Raw genomic sequence first — 9,691 nt, 5'->3', positions numbered from 1 at the left:
ATTTTAATTAACTGCCAACCCTGCTGTCTGTCTAATTGACCTTTTGCCCCAGAATGTTGGGCAACTGATCGTAGAGCTCCAATGAATAGCAACTGTCGTCAAGTCCAACACCTTGGACAAGCTAATTTTAAAACACATGAAATCTATTGAGATGATTACAGAAAAGGTAGAGTTTTCATTGAAAAACAAATAGTTTAAAATGGCTAAATATTTCAACAGTGCACCAGGGATACTTGCTACTGTGATTCCTGAAATGCAGAGTCTGTTGGGTATTTTTTCAAATACGAAATTATTATTTTGTTTGCTGGCTCAGCTGGTTAGCGAGCTCTGTCTCATTGACAACCCAATGTTGCTGATGGCCAGCTATCTATCCTGTTAAAATAACTTGTTTTGTTAGCTAGGTAATGTTAGCTAGGTCATGTTAGCTAGGTAAGTTAGCCATGTTATGAACACAAGTCTCATCTGCTGTCGACATAAGGATTCCATTTGAGAGCACTAGCTAGTTAGCTCCAAAAGTGGTTGGTAACTTTTGGCTGCATGCTGACAGTGCATTCAGAGCCATTCATTTATATAAATCGACTTGTATTTTTTTCCAGAGTTTCCTGCTCTTTGCATTAACAAGATATTAATTTCCAACATCTTTCAGACCCTTGAAAAAAAAAAAAAAAAAGATGACCGGCACAGCCTGCCCCACCACTCCCAATGATTCTCAAATGGCGGTGGCTAATGTTAGCAGACGTTTGTAGTACGTTTTTACATAATCGTAGTGCAAAAGTATTGTGCAAGAAATACCACAATCTCAGTGTGATTTAATTTCAAACAGTCTGCAAGATGAGAGGTGATAGATCAATGTCTTAAGGCTAAAGTATTGGAAGAGAGATAGGACCAACAGCATTCCTTTGTGAGGAGGAGAGAAGGTGGGAGAAGGTGAATAGCTAGCGTGCCTCTCTTTCACCAAACCTTGTCATCAAGGTGACTTTTTGTATTTCTGGAAGAACAGGACAATGGAATAGATGGATGAGTTGTGTCCCAAATAGAACCCTGTTGCCTATATAGTGGACTAGTTGTGACCCTATAGGCCCTGGTTAAAAGCAGTGTACTATGTAGGGAATATCTTGCAATAGGATTATTGTGAAAGATGGTTCCTATTGTACCCCGTAGCAAAATATGTTGTCTTAAAAGGTTAATTTAAAGGGATGTTCAGTATTTCACATCAGTCATGTGTTGCCGTTTAAGAAAGTATCACCTTTAAGGTAATGTAAAGGAGCTAATTTCAACTGCACTGTCCCTCCAAATTCACAGTAGATGGTAAGGGCGAAACCTCTGCTTCAGGCCAGCTCCTTGTAGTCTTTACAAACATTTAGCAGCTTGATCTATATTTGGTCCAACCGGAAGGACACAAGTCTTCTTCTAGAATTGAATCTGTAAGGAGAAGTTACATACGGCTTTAAAGGCCAGTGTACAAATCACAGCTACAATGTTATTTGAAGATCAGTCAGTCACCTATTCTACATTAAAAATACAGAATGAGTCAAGAAAAGTGGACTCTTTCTTGCATCTCCTAGAGCAAAGGCAGCACTGAGAATCAGAAGCCTAGTTCCCAAATGTAGAAATGCCCTGCAGCTTTGGCTATTGACAAATCTGTCAGAATGCAGGCATTATGGTTGAACCTTATTCAATTCTGGGTCTTTTATTGTCCAACAAAAAATAAAAGCACAATACAAAAGGCTGGCAGGTAAGGCTTAGTGGCTTGTAACACCAGTAGGTAAGGTGAAATGGCCATCAGGAAAGGCTGTGATAACATGTGGTGCTGGATGGAATACACCACATTAACATACGACTGACCAGTAAGTTACACCACAGCCCAATATTAGACCTATTAACCTCTCTAGGGCAGGCGGGACGAATTCGTCCCACCTACGTAACAGCCAGTTGAATCCTGTGGCGCGATTTTCAAAACCTTTGAAATGCTATTACTTCAATTTCTCAAACATATGACTATTTTACAGCTATTTAAAGACAAGACTCTCGTTAATCTAACCACACTGTCCGATTTCAAAAAGGCTTTACAACGAAAGCAAAACATTAGATTATGTCAGCAGAGTACCCAGCCAGAAATAATCAGACACCCATTTTTCAAGCTAGTATATAATGTCACAAAAACCCAGAAGACAGCTAAATGCAGCACTAACCTTTGATGATCTTCATCAGATGACAACCCTAGGACATTATGTTATACAATACATGCATGTTTTGTTCAATCAAGTTCATATTTATATCAAAAACCAGCTTTTTACATTAGCATGTGACGTTCAGAACTAGCATACCCCCCGCAAATTTGCTAACAATTTACTAAATTACTCACGATAAACGTTCACAAAAAGCACAAGAATTATTTTAAGAATTATAGATACATAACTCCTCTATGCACTCGATATGTCCGATTTTAAAATAGCTTTTTGGTGAAAGCACATTTTGCAATATTCTAAGTACATAGCCCAGCCATCACGGGCTAGCTATTTAGACACCCGGCAAGTTTAGCCTTCACCAATATCAGATTTACTATTATGAAAGTTCGATTACCTTTTGTTGTCTTCGTCAGAATGCACTTCCAGGACTGCTACTTCAATAACAAATGTTGGTTTGGTCCAAAATAATCCATCGTTATATCCGAATAGCGGCGTTTTGTTAGTGCGTCCCAGACACTATCCGAAATGGTAAATCAGGGTCGCGCGCATGGCGCAATTCGTGACAAAACATTTCTAAATATTCCATTACCGTACTTCGAAGCATGTCAACCGCTGTTTAAAATAAATTTTTATTCAATTTATCTCGTAAAAAAACGATTATATTCCGACCGGGAATCTCCTTTTCGGCAAACAGAGGAAAAATCACAAAGACGGGGGGTGGCCAGGGCACACGCCTAAGCCCACAGTCACTTGATCGGCCACTTGAGAAAGGCGATAATGTGTTTCAGCCTGGGGCTGGGATGACGACATTCAGGTTTTTCCCGGGCTCTGAGCGCCCATGGAAGACGTAGGAAGTGTCACGTTAGAGCAGAGATCCTTTGTAAAAGATAGAGATGGCAAAGAAGTTCAAGAAATGGTCAGACAGGCCACTTCCTGTCAAGGAATCTCTCAGGTTTTGACCTGCCATTTGAGTTCTGTTATACTCACAGACACCATTCAAACAGTTTTAGAAACTTTGGAGTGTTTTCTATCCAAAGCCAATAATTATATGCATATTCTAGTTACTGGGCAAGATTAGTAACCAGATTAAATCGAGTATGTTTTTTATCCAGCCGTGAAAATGCTGCCCCCTAGCCATAACAGGTTAAATTGCTCTGGGGAGAGTGAACAAAGGATCTGCTCCAGGGAAGTCGTATTCTTGGTCGTAATGCTGGTAGTTCTGCTGAGTTACCGTCGCTCTAATATCCAATAGTTCTTCCCGGCTGTATGTAATGACACAAAACATTTCCTGAACTAATAATTTAAAAAATAGTACACAAAGAAACAAAATACTACAAAGTTTTCTAAGAGCTAGTTGTGATTCTGCCATCTCTGTCAGCATCATCTTCTTCTTTTAAATTATATATTTTTTTTTTATTGAATATTCGAAACATACAATATACTTGCAGTGAAGCCGCTCAACAACTACATCATACCAGTCATCCAACAGATTCCCATTCAGAGCGACACACAGAAGCATCCAGGGTCAATTACCTGCTCAAGGGCACGTTGACCGATCTACCACCAGGCCAAATAACGTGAACCCGAACCCTCCGAGATCCCCCCACAGTCCCTCAATAGCTGTCCCTCAACCATTCGAGACCCCTCCCACAGTCCCCCCATGATAAAAAATAAAAAATACAATTAATTCCATGCACCACCCCCAAGAATCCCCCCAATGCACCAACAACCAAGAGAATGAAAGAGAAAAAAGGAAGACAGAAGACAACTGCAAAATATATATATATAAATATATGTAAAACAAAGGACATCAAGGACAACTAAAATTATAACAGCAATTCCAACTGTATATGTTTGTGTGCATGTCTGGCACTATTACATCTATGTGTGTTCTTATATGTGTTTTTTTGAATGAGAGTGTGTGTGTATGCATGTGTACAAACACCTGCACGGCATCAGTCTCAGCAAACCGGCATTAGTTGTAAAGACACTGCCACTTAGTGTCATTCAAATGTACTTTTTATTAAGTTTTATCTAGACTTTTTTTTTTTTACTTGTTTCTTTGACCATCATTCTATCTCTCACCCAGCAACTCCACTCCCACTTGTCTCCAATTCCACATACCAACCCTCAGCTTCCCTCAGCCCATCCCATCTATCTCTGTTGGCCACCCACTTCGGGTTTCTACGCAACACATATCTTTCAACTATGCTGTGATGTTTAACGTACAATTTCAATCTATTTAATCGAATAGATTCCACAGATTGCGAGTTGAAGATAAATACTTTTACTAAGAGTATTAGCATGTTAGTAATTGACTGACCTGGTCTCTCCAGATCTCCTAACAGTACTATATCTAGGGTCAATTTTAGATCAATGCTATGCATTTTCAGCCATTCCTGAACCTGAGACCAGAAACAGGCTACCTGAGGGCAATACCAAAATAAATGGTCTATTGAATCTGTATCCTCACAACAAAATCTGCAGAGCTTCGATGATTTTATGCCCAAAATATTCAACATTTTGTTGGTAGCAAGACTTCTATGTAATCATTTCTGCTGAAAAGCACAAAGTCTTGAATCTTGCGTTGTTCTATATAACAACTCATACACCCTGTACCATGGAATAGGTACATCAAAAATCTCTGCCCATCTATTTTGCAATCTGTATGGCACAGTTGTCAACATCCTGGTCCTCTAATGAAACTGGTATACTTTCCTATTTATGCTATTTTTATTCCTCCGCAAGTTTTGATCCTTTATATTGGGCAGACAGACCAGTTCCCTACCTCCTCCCGCTGCCACCTGCTTCCTCCATTTTTGGGGTAATGCTGTAATCAATTGGTTGTACTCTTGGATTGAGCAGACCTTTCCTTACAATTCTGATAACTCCATGAAGGACATAACTATACCATTCCAATTTACAATAACATTTCAGAACAAAATATCCTTTTCAAACATCTTTCCCATAAACACAGATATTTTATCAACCCGCACATTTGAGTTCAGCCATAATATGTGTTGTAATATTTGTTATATCTTTTCAGGGGGATGAAATTGAAATTGTAGCCAGCAATGCTTGTTTGAAAAAGTGAGATACTTTGAAAAAAGGGGCAATCTGCACAAAGGCAAAAAGGCAATTTTTAAACAATGGATGAGCATTTCTTAGTAATCTACTTGAGGACTATTTAGGGTTCAAATAACAATAATCTCAACCCACCCAATTCATATTCATTATATAGATAGGCACGTTTTATTTTGTCTGGTTTAGCGTCCCAGATAACAAAATATTTCTTGCTCATATGATTTGAAAAACAAATCATCATAAGTAGGCAGCGCAATATGTAAGTGAGTAAACTGACATATGACTAAGGAGTTAATCAGGGTAATTTTTCCATAAATAGACAGGTATTTACCTCTCCATGGTTGCAGGATCTTGTCTATTTTTACAAGTTTTCTATTTTTCATCATTGTGTAGAGCTTATTTATATCTTTTGTGATATGAATACCGAGTACGTCTTCTTCACCATCAGCCCATTTTATAGGTTAACTGCAGGGTAATGTAAAAGTTGTATTTTTTAACGATCCAATACGTAATATTGAACACTTTTAGTCCAGAGAGTACAGAAAAGTTATCTAGATCTTCAATGAGACATTGTAGGGATCTAGCCTGCGGACTTAATTTAAAACTTGAGTCATCGGCATACATGGACACCTTTGTTTTAAACCTTGGATATCTAATCCTCTAATTGTTGTTATTGGATCTGATTTTCATAGCTAGCATTTCGATGGCCATAACGAATAGATATGGTGCCAGCGCACACACTTGTTTATCTCCTCTTCACAATTCAAAACTCTCTGAGAAGTATCCGTTATTTGCTATTTTACACATGGGGTTGCTATGCATTATTTTTCTCATTTCATAAGAGAATTACCGAAATTCAAAAAATCCTGGCATTTATAAATGAAATCCAGTCTTACTTTATCAAATGCCTTTTCAAAATCCGCTATAAATACCATTCCTGGCTTATTATGTGTTGCATGATATTCTATTATTTCTAGTAGTTGTCGTATATTATCTCCAATGTATCGTCCATGTAAAAAACCTGTCTGATCAGGATGAACAATACCTGGTAAAACCCTTTTAATTCTGAGTGCTATGCATTTTGCTAGTATTTTTGCATCACAACATTGAAGTGTAAGGGGCCTCCCGTTTTTTAGATAGACTGGGTCTTTATATTTGCCATCTGGCTCTTGTTTTAATAACAGAGAAATCAGACCTTCCTGCTGAGTACCCGACAGACTACCATTTCTGTAGGAGAAGCTAAAACAATCTAACAATGGAGCTTTTAGTATATCAAGAAATACCTGATATACCTCTACCGGTATGCCATCAATCCCTGGGGTTTTTCCAGACTGAAAGGATTTAATAGTCTCAAAAAGGTCTTCCTCTGTAATTTGGCCTTCACACTGATCTTTCTGTACATTTGTTAATATTACATTTGTTATATTATTTGGAAAGAATTCCTTACCATAATCTTCATTCAGTGGGAAAGGATGAGACGGAAAAGTGAACATCTGCCTAAAATAATTAGCTTCCTCTTTTAAAAGATAATTCGGAGAATCATAGATGACTGTCTTCAGTAACGAGTTTCTGCTAATTATTTTTGTTAGGGTTCCTGTATTGGAGATTCAGGAAGAATTTGGTGCATTTTTCTCCATATTCCATCCAGTTTGCTTTATTTTTGTAATAGATTACATTAGATCGTTCTTGAATAAGTTCCTCAAGTTCTTTATGTTTTTCCTCTAACTGATTTTGTATCTTTGCAGTATCATTTTTATTGCTATCTACCTGTACTATTAGTTCATGGATTTCCCTTGTTAGTCTTGTCTCTTTAGAAACGTTTTTTTTTTAATGGGTTGTGGTCCCCAGCATCAAAATATGGGTGGTCCCCAGTCCACCTGGCCGTGCTTCTGCTCCATTTTCAACTGTTCTACCTGAGGCTATGGAGCCTTGACCTGTTCACCGAACGTGCTACCTGTCCCAGACCTGCTATTTTCAACTCTCTAGAGACAGCAGGAGGGATAGAGATACTCTGAATGATCGGCTATGAAAAGCCAACTGACATTTACTGACTTGTTGACCTGTTGCACCCTCGACAACCACTGGGATTATTATTATTTGACCCTGCTGGTCATCTATGAACATTTGAACATCTTGGCCATGTTCTGTTATAATCTCCACCCGGCACAGCCAGAAGAGGACTGGCCACCCCTCATAGCCTGGTTCCTCTCTAGGTTTCTTCCTTGGTTCTGGCCTTTCTAGGGAGTTTTTCCTATCCACCGTGCTTCTACAACTGCATTGCTTGCTGTTTGGGGTTTTAGACTGGGTTTCTGTACATCACTTTGTGACATCAGCTGATGTAAGAAGGGCTTTATAAATACATTTGATTGATTTGATTGATTGCAATTGACGCACAATCCAGCTATGCTCTGAAGACGCAAGTCTACATGGGCTGAGATGCAAGTTTACGTGGACTGAGTTATAATGTGTGGGCTGTTGTCTGTTCTGGAGAGTGAATTCATTACATTTTGTGACACAAAAAACAGGGGATGGTATAAAAGAATGGGGAAATGGATAGAAGAAAAACAGAAAACAAAAATTGCCTTACCAACTAACCATATACACATTAAAACATCACCACTATTCCACTACCTGACCCTGTCTGACCATAGACCCATTAAAACCTCACTCCTATTCCACTACCTGAACCTATCTGATGATAGACCCATTAACTTTTATGGGGTAGGTGGAACGTTCGCATCCCACCCTAGTCAACAGCCAGTGGAATCGTGTGGCGCGAAATACAAATACCTCAAAAATGCTATAACTTCAATTTCTCAAACATATGACTATGTTACACCATTTTAAAGACAAGACTCTCGTTAATCTAACCACATTGTCCGATTTCAAAAAGGCTTTACAGCGAAAGCAAAACATTAGATTATGTCAGGAGAGTACCCTGCCAAAAATAATCACACAGCCATTTTCAAAGCAAGCATATATGTCACAAAAAACAAAACCACAGCTAAATGCAGCACTAACCTTTGATGATCTTCATCAGATGACACTCCTAGGATATTATGTTATACAATACATGCATGTTTTGTTCAATCAAGTTCATATTTATATCAAAAACCAGCTTTTTACATTAGCATGTGTTGTTCAGAACTAGCATACCCACCGAAAACTTCCAGTGAATTTACTAAATTACTCACGATAAACGTTGACAAAATACATAACAATAATTTTACGAATTATAGATCCAGAACTCCTTTATGCAATCGCGGTGTCCGATTTTAAAATTGATTTTCGACAAAAGCACATTTTGCAATATTCTGAGTACATAGCTCGGCCATCACGGCTAGCTATTTTGACACCCACCAAGTTTGGGGCTCACTAAACTCTGAATTACTATTAGAAAAATTGGATTACCTTTGCGCGCTCTTCATCAGAATGCACTCCCAGGACTTCTACTTCAACAACAAATGTTGTTTTGGTTCCAAATAATCCATAGTTATATTCAAATAGCTCCGTTTTGTTCGTGCGTTCAGGTCACTATCCGAAGGGTGACGCGCAAGCGCATTTCGTGACAAAAAAATTCAAAATATTCCATTACCGTAGTTAGAAGCATGTCAAACGCTGTTTAAAATCTATTTTTATGCTATTTTTCTCATAAAATAGCGATAATATTCCAACCGGGCTACGTTGTATTCATTCAAAGGCTGAAAGAAAAAAATGGAGTAGTCTTGTGAATGCGCATCCGTCTCACTGTCCCCAGGCTGACCACTTACAAATTCTGCTGCTGTTCTTTGCCCAGCGACAGCAGACACCTCATTCCACTTTCTGGCGGCTTTAGAGAGCCAATGGAAGCCTTAGAAAATGTCATGTTACAGCACAGATGCTGTATTTTCGATAGAGATGCAACAGAAAGACAACAAATTGTCAGACAGGGCGCTTCCTGTATGGAATCTTCTCAGGTTTTGGCCTGCCATATGAGTTTAGTTATACTCACAGACACCATTCAAACAGTTTTAGAAACTTTAGAGTGTATTCTATCCAAATCTACAAATTGTATGCATATTCTCGTTTCTGGGGAAGAGTAGTAACCATTTTAAATCGGGTACGTTGTTTATCCGGCCGTGCAAATACTGCCCCCTAGACCAAACAGGTTAAAACCTCCCACTATTCCACTACTTGATCCTTTCTGATCCTAGACCCATTAAAACCTCACCACTATTCCACTACATGACCCTATCTGATCCTAGACCCATTATAACCTCACCACTATTACACTAATTGGCCCTATCTTATCCTAGACCCATCAAAACCATACCACTCTTCCACTACATAACCCATTCTGATCCTAGACCCATTAATTAAAACCTCACCACTATTCCACTACATTACCCTTTCTGATCCTAGACCCATTAAAACCTCAC

This window comes from Salmo salar, chromosome ssa18 (assembly GCF_905237065.1).
Source record: "Salmo salar chromosome ssa18, Ssal_v3.1, whole genome shotgun sequence".
Lineage (NCBI taxonomy): Eukaryota > Metazoa > Chordata > Actinopteri > Salmoniformes > Salmonidae > Salmo > Salmo salar.
The sequence above is the reverse complement of the archived record's forward strand: the minus strand, read 5'-3'. Positions refer to the sequence as shown.